Raw genomic sequence first — 13,180 nt, 5'->3', positions numbered from 1 at the left:
TTCCATTCACCGTTCCTTCCTTCCATCCATCCACCCATTTATTCATCTGTTCATGTATTTATCCATCCATCTGTCCATTCACCCATTCATCTGCCCATCCATCCATCTTTACATCTATGTGTCCATTCCATCTGTCCCTCCATTTATCCACCCATCCATCCTTCCACTCACCCACCCACCTACCCATTCATCCGTCTATCCTTCCTTCCATCCTTCCATTCATCCATCCACCCATCCATCCATTCATCCATCCATCCCATCCATCCATTCATCTGTTCATCCATCCATCCTTCCATTCATCCATCTACCCATCCATCCATTCATCTGTTCATCCATCCATCCTTCCATTCATTCATCCATCCAGCTGTCCATTCGTTCATCCACCCATCCATCCAGTGGCTGCCCTAGGTGCAGGGGCTACACATTCCCTGACAGACAGGAAACTGAGTAAGTTATGTAGATTATTAGAAGGTGGTAGATGCGATGGAGAAAAACCAGGGATGGAATATGGGGAAGACTGACTGGGAGACAATATTCAATAATTCAGTAGGTGGCCAGGGAAGGCCTTATGGAGCTGGTGACATTGGAGCAGACTTAGAAGAGGAAGGAGTGAGTCACACAGACGGTTGTCTGGGAAGCATGAACATTCTCAGCAAAAAGCAAAGCAAGCACAGGGGGCAGGAGGGGCCCTGAAGAGCAAATCCAGAGTGGTTGGACACAGTAGACGAGGGGGCACATGGGAGAGATGGGGTCACAGGTGAAGCAGGGCTAGAGGGTGTGGGCCTCCAGGTCACTGTAGGATGTTGGCCTCTTCTTTGCATGAGGTGGGAGCCACTGGAGGGAGTGTGTGGAGTGGGGGTCTCCTGTTGCTCTGCTGCTGTGTGGGAAACACACAGGGGATGGGGAACAGAAGCAGGCAGCTCGGGAAAGGGTGACATCAACAATCCAGGTGGGAGATGACAGTGGCTGGGCCAGGGAGCCGGTGGGGGCAGGGGTGTTAAGAAATGGTTGGATTGGGGGTATATTTTAAAGGTAAACAACTTAATTAAGGTTTTGGAGAAAGAAAAGAATCAGACACTTTAGAGACAGGGTCTCACTCTGTCACCCGTCTGGAGTGCAGTGGTACAATCAGGGCTCACTGAAGCCTCAAACTCCCGGGCTCAGGCGATCCTCCCACCTCAGCCTCCTGAGTAGCTGGCACTACAGGTGCACACCACCACACCCAGCTCATTTTTTGTATTTTTGGTAGAGATGAGGTCTCCCTGTGTTTCCCAGGCTGATCTTGAACTCCTGGCCTCAAGAGATCCTCTCACCTCAGCCTCACCGAGTGCTGGGATTACAGGGGTGAGCCACCACACCCGGCTCTTTGTTATTTTTGAAAACAGGTTTATTGAGATATAATTCATATGTCATTTAATTTTCTCATTTAAAGCATACAATTCAGTAGTTTTTAGTATATTCACAGATATATGCAGCCATCAACACAGTCAATTTTAGAACATTTTTTTATCACCTCAAAAAGAAGCTCTGGGCCCTTTAGCACTCACTCCCCAGTTCTCCTCCACCATCCATTCCTCCCTGCTCCCCCAACAACCACCAATCTGCTTTCTGTCTCTATGGATTTGCCTATTCTGGACTTTTGTATAAATGGAATCACACAAGATGTGGTCTTTTGTGTCCAGCTTCTTTCACTTACCACCGTGTCTTCCAGGTTCAGCCATATTGTAGCAGGTGGAAGTGCTCCACTCCTTTCCATGGCTGGGAAATATTCCATTGTGTGGATAGACCATGTTCTGTTTATCCATTGATCTACCGATGGACAGTCGGGCTGTTTTCCACCTTTTGGCTATTGTGAATCACACTGCTCATAAACATCAGTGTACAGGTTTTTGTGTGGATATACATTTTGGGGACACTTTATCTTTTTTTTTTCTTTTTTTTTCTCGAGATAGGGTCTTGCTCTGTTGCCCAGGCGAGAGTGCAGTGAGTGCAGTGGCGCAATCTCGGCTCACTGCAAACTCCGTCTCCTGGGCTCAAGCCATCCTCCCGCCTCAGCCTCCTGAGTAGGTAGGACCACAGGTGTGAGCCATCACACTAATTTTTTTAATTTTTAAAATTTTTTATAGAGATGAGGTTTCACCCTGTTGCCCAGGTTGGTCTCGAACTACTGAGCTCAAGCAATCCTCCCGTCTCGGCCTCCCAAAGTGCTGGGATTACAGGCATGAACCACCGTGCCTGGCCTCACTTTATCTTATTATTAGAAATATCTTGTATGTTCTAGTACTCTCCAGCTTTCAGAATTCCTCCCACTGTGTGACAGTATATAGGCACTCCATCAATAGTAGTGGGATGAAGACACTGCAAGTCTGAGGGGTGGGCAGGGTTGGTGTTTTTCTCTTCTGTTTTATTACTAATGAAGCATGCCCAGAAATGTTTAAATACTTGCTTGAGGTCCCACTGCTGATTAGGGGAGAACACTTGGGCTCCTAACACTGATCTTTCTACTCCTCTCTCTCTCCCTCCTCCTCTCCTCTCCCTCCTTCAGACGCCCGGGGTCCCAGGGCTGTTCCATCACTGTGCTCCCTGGGCAGCTCTGGCTACTAGAGTTCCATCCATGGTAGTTGCTGTGAGGGCCCCCGAACACCAGCTGCTCCTCTCTCTTCTTTCTCCTCCCAGGAATATTATCTGGCGGGGAGCAGGGCCAGCTATGCCCCCACCCATGATGGGCCTAGGGCTGATGGGCATCAGCTTTTGTTGGCCGCCTGTGGCCTTGGAAATGGATCATAGCTAGGAAGGGGGTCCCAGGGGCAGGACTGGTGCAGCCTCATATAAGCAGGTTCCTCCACCCTTTGCAACCCGTAGGTCTCTGGGAAGATGGGCTTAGATTGACTCCCATAATCAAGGTCCAAGGATGGTGGTTCTCGGATGTTAGTGTGTGTGAGAATCTTCTGGGAGCTTGTTTAAAAGGCAGATTCCTTGCCGGATGTGGTGGCTCATCTTTCTGTAATCTCAGCCCTATGGGAGGCCCAGGTGGGAGGATCACTTGAGCCCAGGAGTTTGAGACCAGCCTGGATAATAGAGTAAGACCCTGTCTTTACAAAAAAAAAATTTAAAAACCTAGCCAGATATGATGGCATGCACCTGTAGTCCCACTACTCGGGAGGCTGAGGTGGGAGGATCATTTGAGCCCTGGAGTTTGAGGCTGCAGTGAGCCATGATTGCACCACTGCACTCCAGCTTGAGTGACAGAGCAAGATTCTGTATCTTAAAATAAAAAAAAGGTGGATTCTGAGGCCTCCTGCCCACTCCTGTGTTCTGGAGGCCTGAGAATAGACCTAGGAATGGTACTTTTCTTTTTCTTTCTTTTTTTTCAATCATTGAGCCCCAAACGTTAGGAATTGCTTTTTTGCTTTTTTTTTTTTTTTTTTTTTTGAGACAGTTTTGCTCTTTTGCCCAGGCTGGAGTGCAGTGGCATGATCTCTGCTCACTGCAAACTCCGCCTCCTAGGTTCATGCCATTCTCCTGCCTCAGCCTCCCGAGTAGCTGGGACTACAGGCGCCCGTCACCATGCCCGGCTAATTTTTTTGTATTTTTAGTAGAGATGGGGTTTTACCATGCTGGCCAGGCTAGTCTGGAACTCTTGACCTCAAGTGATCTTCCCGCCTCAGCCTCCCAAAGTGCTGGGATTACAGGCATGAGCCACCGCACTCAGCCTAATTTTTGTATTTTTAGTAGAGACGGGGCTTCACCATGTTGGCCAGGCTGGTCTCAAACTCCTGACCTCAGGTGATCCATCTGCCTCAGCTTCCCAAAGTGCTGGGATTCTAGGCGTGAGCCACCGCATCTCGCCAGGAATTGTACTTTTAATCAAGCTCCTCTGTGGTCCTTTTGCAGATAGCCCTCGAGCCACACCTTGAGAAGTGCTGGCCAGGAGCGAGGCTCCTTACTGTCAGGTGCTCTCAGTGCAGCCAGCAGGTTACTTATGGTGAGGGGATATCTGCAGGCTCCAGTGGGACACCTGCAACCATCCTGGGGACAAGTCACAGGCACCAACCTCTAGGAGCTGCTCATCTATGGAGGGACACAGGTTAAAAGAAAAAAAAAAGCCGGGTGCGGTGGCTCATGCCTGTAATCTAAGCACTTTGGGAGGCCGAGGCGGGTGGATCACCTGAGTCAGGAGTTCAAGACCAGCCTGAGCAACATGGCAAAACCCCATATCTACCAAAAATACAAATATTAGCTGAGCATGGTGGTGCACACCTGTAGTCCAAGCTACTCAGGAGGCTGAGGCAGGAGAATCACTTGAACCCAGGAGGTGGAGGTTGCAGTCAGCTGAGATCGTGCCACTGCACTCCAGCCTGGGTTATGAGAGTGAGACCCTGTTTTTAAAAAAAAGCCATCACATAGGGTGATGTCACATAGGTGACAGGTGCTGCAGGGACACAGAGCAGAGGAGGGGTCGGGGAGGCCTCCCAAGGGATGGGCCTCAAAGCTGAGATCTGAAATGTGAGCTGGGATTAGTCAGGGGCCAGGCTGGGGGAAGGGAGTGGCAGTGGGTTAGGCAGGTGGTGGTGTGGGCTATTGGGGGACCTGTTATGGGTTGGATTGCATCCCCCAAAAGGATGTGTTGAAGTCCTAACCCCAGAACCTCAGAATGTGACCTTATTTGGAAGTAGGGTGGTTGCAGATTTAGTTAGTTAAGATGAGGTCATGCTGGAGTGGGGCTGGCCATAAATCCAATATGAAGGTGTCCCTATTGGAAGAGAAAAGACACAGACACACAGAGAAGGCCTTGTGTCAGTGGAGGCAGAGACTGGAGTGACGCAGCCACAAGCCAAGAGTTGCTGGCAAACACCAGAAGCTAGAGAGGTAACGAAGGAGTCTCTCCTGTGGGTTTCAGAGGAGGTGGCCCTCTTGGCATCTTGATTTGAGACGTCTGGCCTCTAGGACTGTGAGTGAACACATTTCCATTGTTTTACACCACTAAGTTTGTAGTGCTTTGTCACAGCAGCCCCATAGAACAAATACAAAACCACATTCAGGCATCAGTGCAGGGATCTGGGCCTTTTTTGACCAGGGCTGAGTGGGACCCTTTGGGCAGGCCGGCCCACTAAGCTCCTCAGACATGGGCTGGAGGTAGCCCCATGTGGCTCTCAGTGTTGACCAGGGAGGGTCAGCCTGAGGACAGCAAGTGTGGAATGTACACTTGCTCTAGCCCTGCTGTGGCTTCAGCCTTCCTCTCTTCAGGGGAGTCCTTTGGGAACTAGGGAGTAGGCAGCCTGGCCTGCTGTGTGGCCATGAGGCTGCCAAGGGAAAAGAAAAGAACGGAATAGGCCAGGTGCAGTGGCTCACGCCTGTAATCCTAGCACTTTGGGAGGCTGAGGCAGGCAGATCACGAGGTCAGGAGATCGAGACCATCCTGGCTAACATGGTGAAACCCATCTCTACTAAAAATACAAAAAATTAGCTGGACATGGTGGCATGCGCCTGTAGTCCCAGCTACTCAGGAGGCTGAGGCAGGAGAATCACTTGAACCCAGGAGGCAGAGGTTACAGTGACTTGAGATAGTGCCACTGCACTCCAGCCTGAGCGACAAAGCGAGACTCCGTATCGAAAAAAAAAAAAATAACGGAATAGCCCATGGTCCCAGGCGATGAGGGCCTCATCTGGTTTCAGTATTTGTGGGGGTTTTTTTGAGACAGGATCTCGCTCTGTTGCCAGGCTGGAGTGCAGTGGCACAATCATAGCTCACTGCAGCCTAGAACTCCTGGGCTCAAGCGATCCATCTGCCTCAGTCTCCTGAGTAGCTGGGACTATAGGAGCATACCGCCAGGTCCAGCTAATTTTTTTTTTAAGTATATTTGGGGTCCCACTATGTTGCCCAGGCTGGTCTTGAACTCCTGGGCTCAAGCGATCCCCCTGCCTCAGCCACCCAGACTTATTTCAGTGTTTGACTAGATGAGACAGATGCAGAGAGCCCAGGCTCTTAGTGACACCAAGTTCACCAGAGAAAGCTGCTGTTGGGTTGAATGATGATTTCTCCCTGGGGTGGGATATCCAGAGAGGGAGCCAGGCAACTTGGAGGCCCGGCCTGAGGGGCGGGATGGAGCCTGCAGCTCACCCAGGAAAGTGCATCCCCATGTGTCTGGGGTTAAGGGGTCTGGGGATGTAAATCAGAGGCTCTAGCAAGGCTGCTCCCAGGGAAGACATGAGATGTGTTTTTTTTTTTTTTTTTTCTGAGACAGTGTCTCCTGTCACCGAGGCTGGAGTGCAATGGCGTGATCTCGGCTCACTGCAGCCTCCATCTCCCGGGTTCAAGCAATTCTCGTGCCTCAGCCTCCTGAGTAGCTGTGTGCCACCACACCCGGCTATTGTGTGTGTGTGTGTGTGTGTGTATGTGTGTGTGTGTGTGTGTGTGTGTGTGTGTTTTAGTAGAGACAGATTTTCGCTATGTTGGCCAGGCTGGTCTCGAACTCCTGGCCTCAAGTGATCTGGCCTCCCAAAGTACTGGGATTATAGGCCTAGACGTGAGATTTCTAGGCTGGTTCCCCTTAGGGTGGCTGGGTGTTCTGGACGCCTGTACCTGAGGCGTCCCAAGCTCTGGAGTGAAAATTCAGGGTAATGGACAGATTTGCTCTGGAGGCATCCAGAGTTTGTACTGTTCACGGAGCGGCAAGGTGGGCTGGGAGGGTCTTCCCTTCTCTAATGACCCAGACGCTGGAATGCTCTTCTGGTCCCATCTTCTTCTGGCCCCATCTTCTTCTGGCCTCTGCCACCTTGAACTCAGATAGCTAAGAGCTGATCTCACACAGCCCTCATGTAACCAACTGTCCTTTGTCTCTTGGTGGTGATGACAACCATTCCTGTATGCCTCTGGTGACGCCAGGAATACCACAGACTTAATGCTGAATGCAGGGAGCTAACCCTCACCCTGGGTCCTTCCTAAAATCTCCATACAGGTCAGGCGTGGTGGCTCACACCTGTAACCTCAGCACTTTGGGAGGCCAAGGCGGGAGGATCACTTGAGTCCAGGAGTTTGAGACCAGCCTGGGCAACATGGTGAAACCGCATCTCTACTAAAAATACAAAAAAAATTACCCAGGCATGGTGGCACGCACCTGTAGTCCCAGCTACTCAGGAGGCTGAGGCAGGAGAATCAATCGCTTGAAACTGGGAGGTGGACGTTGCAGTGAGCCGATATCGCGCTACTGCACTCCAGCCTGGGTGACAGAGCGAGACTCTGTCTCAAAAAAAAGAGCTGTGCTCAGGGTGCCAGCCTGACACTACTGTGGCCGCCCCGACACAGCCCTCTGAGACTCACCAAGGGGCTGTCCTTTGTAGGAACAATAGGGGGACAGATGAGCAATCCAGGGGCCCCAGCTCCCAGGGACAGGGCAGGATGTGAGCATCCAAAGCTTAGAAACATCTGGGAGAAGGGGAAGTTGTATTTTTCTGGGCCCCCTATGGGAAGACTATGGCTGTGGGGTCAGAAGACCTCGTCTCTAGTTCTAGCTTTGTCCCAGTGCACTGGCGACTTCTGGCAAGCTCCTTTTTCCTCTCTGGGCATTGGTTTCCTCCTCTGTGAAAAGAAAGAGTTGGGCTAGTTACTTTCTAAGTTTCTTTCTGGTTCTGGAGCCTTGAATGCAAAAATAACCATAAGGATAAATAAGATGAGACCTGGGGCCATGAATGCCAGGACCTGGTAGTGGGGGCCATCTGTCATGGATTCGGTGACACCCTCTGGGAAAGAAGGTGGAAAAATCTGGCCTTTTGGTGTCTAGGCAGAAGTTTTTCCAGAGGGATCTATGAGCCGGGGCACATGGGCAGGACATTTGTGTATTCTTGCTGCCCCAGCTCTGCCAGAGGCCTGGCCTTCCTCCTTAACCAACTCTGCATAGACTTGGGAACCGCTGGCTTCTCTGGTCTTCCTGGCAGTTGTAGGAGAGATGGCTGAGGACACCTCCCCAGCTGAGCAGGTTGGGGGCTGTGCGCCCTGTTGTCTGGCACTCTGGGTGTGGCATTTCCTCTCACCTGCTCTGCTAATGGGGACAGAGCTGCTGGTGACGGAGGAGCAGGGCCCACGTGGTCCAGCAGGCCTCTGTGCGAGGCTCTTGAAAGCCATGGAGACATCAGCTGTGATTTCACTTGTGCGAGAGGAGCAAAGCGCCGCTGTATTGAAGGCCAGAACTGCTCCTGCCCCATCTCTGTGGCTCAGCCCTGGCTGCGTTCTCCAGGCCCGAGTGGTTTCTGAAGGGCTGATTGTCTTACTCCCAGTGCTCACTTACCATGAGGATGAGGAAGCCACACAGCACTGCTAATGACCTCCCTCCGAACGTGTTGCTGTTTCAGAGCGCTTTGAAGGGCCCTTACCGGCCCTCTGCCTTCGGAAAGGGCCTCCCTCCCATTCTCAGAAAGACGTGGCCCTCAGAATGGGTCTGTTTAAACTTCCTAAGTGCGCATTTGCGTTGGGGTGAAGTGCGGGGTCACCTCACTTCAGTGACTGGACAGAAGGGATGGGACGTGGTGGGGAAAGGGGAGGCCACATGTGGCCTCAGATGTTGCTGGTGAATCAGGGCTGACTGAGGCTGGAGTCAGGGACTGCAGGGGTTAACTTTGGGATCAGCAGAACGAGCTCCTGGCCCCTGGGAGTGTTGACAGCTCAGCCTTCTCCGTTCCCAGACCAGCCAGAACTTCACCAAGAGCGCAGGGCTCACCCCCAGGCACCCTGCAGCTCCTCGCCTGAGCTGCCTCTGGCTGGCAGCCAGGGAGGAGGAGTCCCTGGCAGAAGGACGGATGACTCCGGGCCCCCTGACTGAGCCCCCAGACCCGGAGGGCTAAAGGAACAGCGTGAAGGGCCAGCTGGCTCGGCTCCTGTCCGAAGCTGGCTCTGCTGTGGCCCACTCAGCGAATTTGGGATTTGGCCTGGTGTCTTTGCTCTTCTAGGAAAGAATGATGCTCATAGCTGACATTTATTGAAATGCTTCTGAGCACCACCTGATGTTTAAAACGCTCTGTTGGGACTGGCAAAGCAGGTATTGTTATCTACATTTTATGGGCGAATAAAGTTGTGTGCAGAAGGAGTAAGGAGCAACCCAAGGTTACGTCGCTGGGTAGTAAGACAGCAGGGGGGGCCAGTGGTAAGACAGCAGGGGGGCCAGTGGTAAGACAGCAGGGGGGGCTAGTGGTAAGACAGCAGGGGGGGCCAGTGGTAAGATAGCAGGGGAGGGCCAGTGGTAAGACAGCAGTGGGGGCCAGTGGTAAGACAACAGGGGACGGGCCAGTAGGAAGACAACAGGGGACGGGCCAGTAGGAAGACAACAGGGGGCGGGCCAGTAGGAAGACAACAGGGGGCGGGCCAGTGGCTCACGCCTGTAATCCCAGCACTTTGAGACGCTAAGCTGGAGGATCGCTTGAGCCCAGAAGTTTGAGACCAGCCTGGGCAACATAGTGAGACCCTGTCTTTACAAAAAATAAAACAATTAGCCAGGCATGGTGGCACGTGCCTGTAGTGCCAGCTACTCTGGAGGCTGAAGTATGACAAGTATGACAAGTAGGAAGGCTGCAGTGAGCTTTTGTCACACTGCTGCACTCCAGTCCAGGTGACAGAGCAAGACCCTGTCTCTAAGGGACAGGGTCTGTAAAAAAAGAAAAAGAGTAAGGGGCAGAACCCAGCTCTCCTGACTTCCAGGTGCATTCAGAGAGACCAGCCACTATCTAGGAGGCCGGAGCCTCAGCCCCAGGAAGAAAGAAAAGGCATAGCCGTGGGCCTGGCTCAGGCTAGGGAAGGTGTCACACCCATTTCCCAAGCTCCCACGCTTCTCAAGAAGATTCCCTCCAGCTTCCCTGGATTGGGGATGGGGTGGGCCCGGATTCCTTGACCCTTTCACCTGCCAAGCTGGAGATGGCTCTGACTTTAACCCAGGACAGCTGTTAGACTGAGACCTGCGGGAGCCACGCTCCCTTGGCTTCCAGTAAGTCTTTTCCTGTCTGGGGCCCAAAAGTTAGACCAGCACCTCATCCCCACAGATCCCAGGGAGATTGGATTTCTTTGGACTGGGAGGTGGGGGGAAGCCAGCCACCTGCCTCGGTCTGTCTCAGAACCCAGTCTGTATCCCTTTCTCCTTCCTTTCCCTTTCCTCCCCAGCTCGGCCCCTCTGAAGGGAGGCAGCAGGCCCAAGGCCTTCTGCAAGGATTTCTGTTCACTGCAGGCACGGCTGATCTCTGGAAAAACTGAGTGCTCTATAGAGTATCCGTGCTAGTGATTGACTCATACTGAGGGGTTAGGATATAATGTTTTGCTCTTTCTGAGGTATTTGTCTTTTTAAAGTGAATAGTGGCTGGGCATCGTGGCTCATGCCTATAATCCCAACACTTTGGGAGCTTGAGGCGGGTGGATCACTTGAGGTCCAGAGTTTGAGACCAGCCTGGCAAACGTGGTGAAACCCCATCCCTACAAAAAATACAAAAATTAGCCGAGTGTGGTTGCGTGCACTTGTGGTCCCGGCTACTCAGCAGGCTGAGGCAGGAGAATCACTTGAATCTAGGAGGCAGAGGTTGCAGTGAGCCAAGATTGCACCACTGTACTCCAGCCTGAGTGACAGAGATGCTGTCTCAAAAAAATAAATAAATACATAAAATAAAAATAAAATAAAAGTGAATAGTCATTTATACTCATGACTCCTCCAGGCATCAGTGACAAGCATGTATATATATGATGGTTGTGGGATTTCTGGTAATTTCTTTCTACCTCCCAAACCAAGAATTCGCAGGAATTGGAGGTGGGGTGAGGAGTGAAGTTATTCTGTCAATTCTCAGGACTCTATGGGTTAAAAACAATTGTGTTGAAGTCTTAATCCTTTTTTTTTTTTTTTTTGAGACAGGGTCTCCCTCTGTTGCCTAGGCTGGAGTGTAGTGGTGTGATAAAAGCTTATTGCAACTTCAAACTCCTAGGCTCAAGAGGTCCGTCAACCACAGCCTCCCCAGTAGCTGGGACCGCAGGCACACGCTACCATGCCAAGCTAATTTTAAAATTTTTTGGAAAGATGGGCCAGTAGTAAGACAAAGCAAGTAGTAAGCAAGACAGAGGTCTTGCTTTGTTACCCAGGCTGGTTTCAAACTCCTGGGCTCTAGGGATCCTCTCACCTCGGCCTCCCAAAGTGCTGGGATTACAGGCGTGAGCCATGGGCTCTCAGAGCCACTGCGCCCAGCCTAAAACAGTTCTTTTTAAAGCGTGGAAGAGGGTGGGCTAAGAAATCACTGTCCTAGGGTAGACTTAGACCCTCTTATTGGCTGGCCCACTGCTGGGAGAGCGTCCATAGAGAGCTGAGTTCTAGAAGCAGACTGCTGCCCACTACCTTAACTAGCCCCGTGGCCTTGGGACAAGCACTTACCAGGGTTTGGCGTTTTGTTCATGAGTGAAATCAAGCCAGTTGGTCTATCAGAAGATCTCTCTGGACCCCCAAATCCCAAAGTTCTTTCTGATTGCTACCTTTGTCATTGTACCCTGTCATACTTTTGTCATTGTATCCGATTCCCTGGATGAATCATTTTAAGGGCTAGAGTCCAGCCAGGGACAAGCTGTCCCAGTGGGATTAGCCTTGACTTTAGGAGCATGGCCAGGAAGCCAAAGAAGCCTTCCAAGAATGGCTGCCTCAGCCCCTGCACTCTGGTCGCCCATGTTGGGAGAAGAGGGAAAGGCTGAGAGAATGGCAGAAGAGGACCTCAGGGGTCCTGGGAGAATGCAGACAAGCCTTCCTCCAGCCAGAATTTCTCTTCTCGGGTCCTTATGGGCGACAGCCTTCTGCAAAGTTGTCCTAAGACTTCATCTAAGAAGTGGAAGAGGCCGGGTGCAGTAGCTCATGCCTGTAATCCCAGCACTTTGGGAGGCTGAGGTGGGTGGATCACCTGAGGTCAAGAGTTTGAGACCAGCCTGGCCAACATGGTGAAACCCTGTCTCTACTAAAAATACAAAAATTAGCTGGGAGTGGTGGCAGGCACCTGTAATCCCAGCTACTCGGGAGGCTGAGGCAGGAGAATCGCTTGAACCCAGGAGGCAGAGGTTGCAGTGAGCCAAGATCGCACCACTGTACTCCAGCCTGGGCGACAGAATGAGACTTCGTCTAAAAAAAGAAAAAAAAGTGGAAGAGCAAGGGGTCCTGAGCAGTGAATGTTTACCCAGTAGGATAAAGTCAAGGAAAAACAGGACACCAGAAGAGGCTGCTGGCCCACGTTTGCCTGGTCCACGAGTGTTCAGAGACAAGATCTAGAACAAGGAAGGGGGCAGGCTGCCTGCTCTGCGGCATGAACTCTGTTTTCTGAATTGCTCCCTGCTGCACTTAAGATACAGCCAATGAGAGCCAAAACGTGGGGTGGGGGGTGGATGGGGGCAAGACATGGGGCTCACATGTATGCCATGGCTGGTGCTCCTCACTCTCTGGGACAGATGAACCAGGCAGAGATTTGGAGAGTGATTCCTGCCCCCCCTGGGGATTCTGTTACTAATGACTGATTTGCATAACTGTGTATGATATGAGTAATGGTCAGAGGTATTTTACTTACGCATGACTTTGGACTTGCTAGCTCTAGTTCAAATGGATGAGAAGTCATGTGGAAGAATAACCTTGGCAGGTACTTGTTATAAACATGTGCTAAGGAGACTTGGACGGGCTGGAATAGAATCTACATTTGATTCCACGAAGGCACTGAATACATTCAACACCCAGAGGTGGGCTGAAAACAGGTCCTGACCTCTATTCTCTCCATCTCTAGTTTCAACTTCAAGACAGAGCTTCCTGGCCCTTGGTACTGAGGATGGCTAGTGCAGAGGGTCTGAAATGCTGGTGTTCTGTAGAATCCCCTTGTGAAACACACAGATACACGTTGACCCAGCCCCAGAAGCTGGGTATCTGGGCTTGAACAGCTCAGCAGGTCATGGTCACTCCCAGGGAGCTTTGTTCTGTCTCTTGGCCTGAGTTCCAGCCCATCCCTGGAATGACTTGTGAGGCAAACGACTTGACTTCCGTGTGTTTGTTTCCTCATTTCAAGAGAGGTTAACAACCCTTGCTTTTTCTGCCTCAGAGGGCTGCTAGGAGCATCAGAGAAGAATAAGCACAGGAAACTACCTTGGAAAGATGGAGTCCTACGTGAGGGCAGGAGATGACCCAGCTGAGAGCCTGGCACG

The 13,180-nt window shown here is 51.5% G+C and overlaps 1 protein-coding gene across 6 annotated transcripts in view; it reads left to right on the top strand.

The window, feature by feature from the left end:
• SRL (sarcalumenin) overlaps nt 1–13,180 on the top strand; it is a 67,739-nt gene that overhangs the window by 27,578 nt on the left and 26,981 nt on the right. The window contains exon 1 of one of the 6 annotated variants that reach the window (XM_019011367.4): nt 8,691–9,032. The exons of the other annotated variants lie outside the window; for them this stretch is intronic. The gene's annotated coding sequence lies outside the window, so the exon portion shown is untranslated. Of the gene's footprint in view, nt 1–8,690; nt 9,033–13,180 lie in introns of those variants that run through there. 6 annotated transcript variants of the gene reach the window in all.

Source organism: Gorilla gorilla, chromosome 18 (assembly GCF_029281585.2).
Source record: "Gorilla gorilla gorilla isolate KB3781 chromosome 18, NHGRI_mGorGor1-v2.1_pri, whole genome shotgun sequence".
Lineage (NCBI taxonomy): Eukaryota > Metazoa > Chordata > Mammalia > Primates > Hominidae > Gorilla > Gorilla gorilla.
This window is presented reverse-complemented; position numbering and strand designations above follow the sequence as displayed.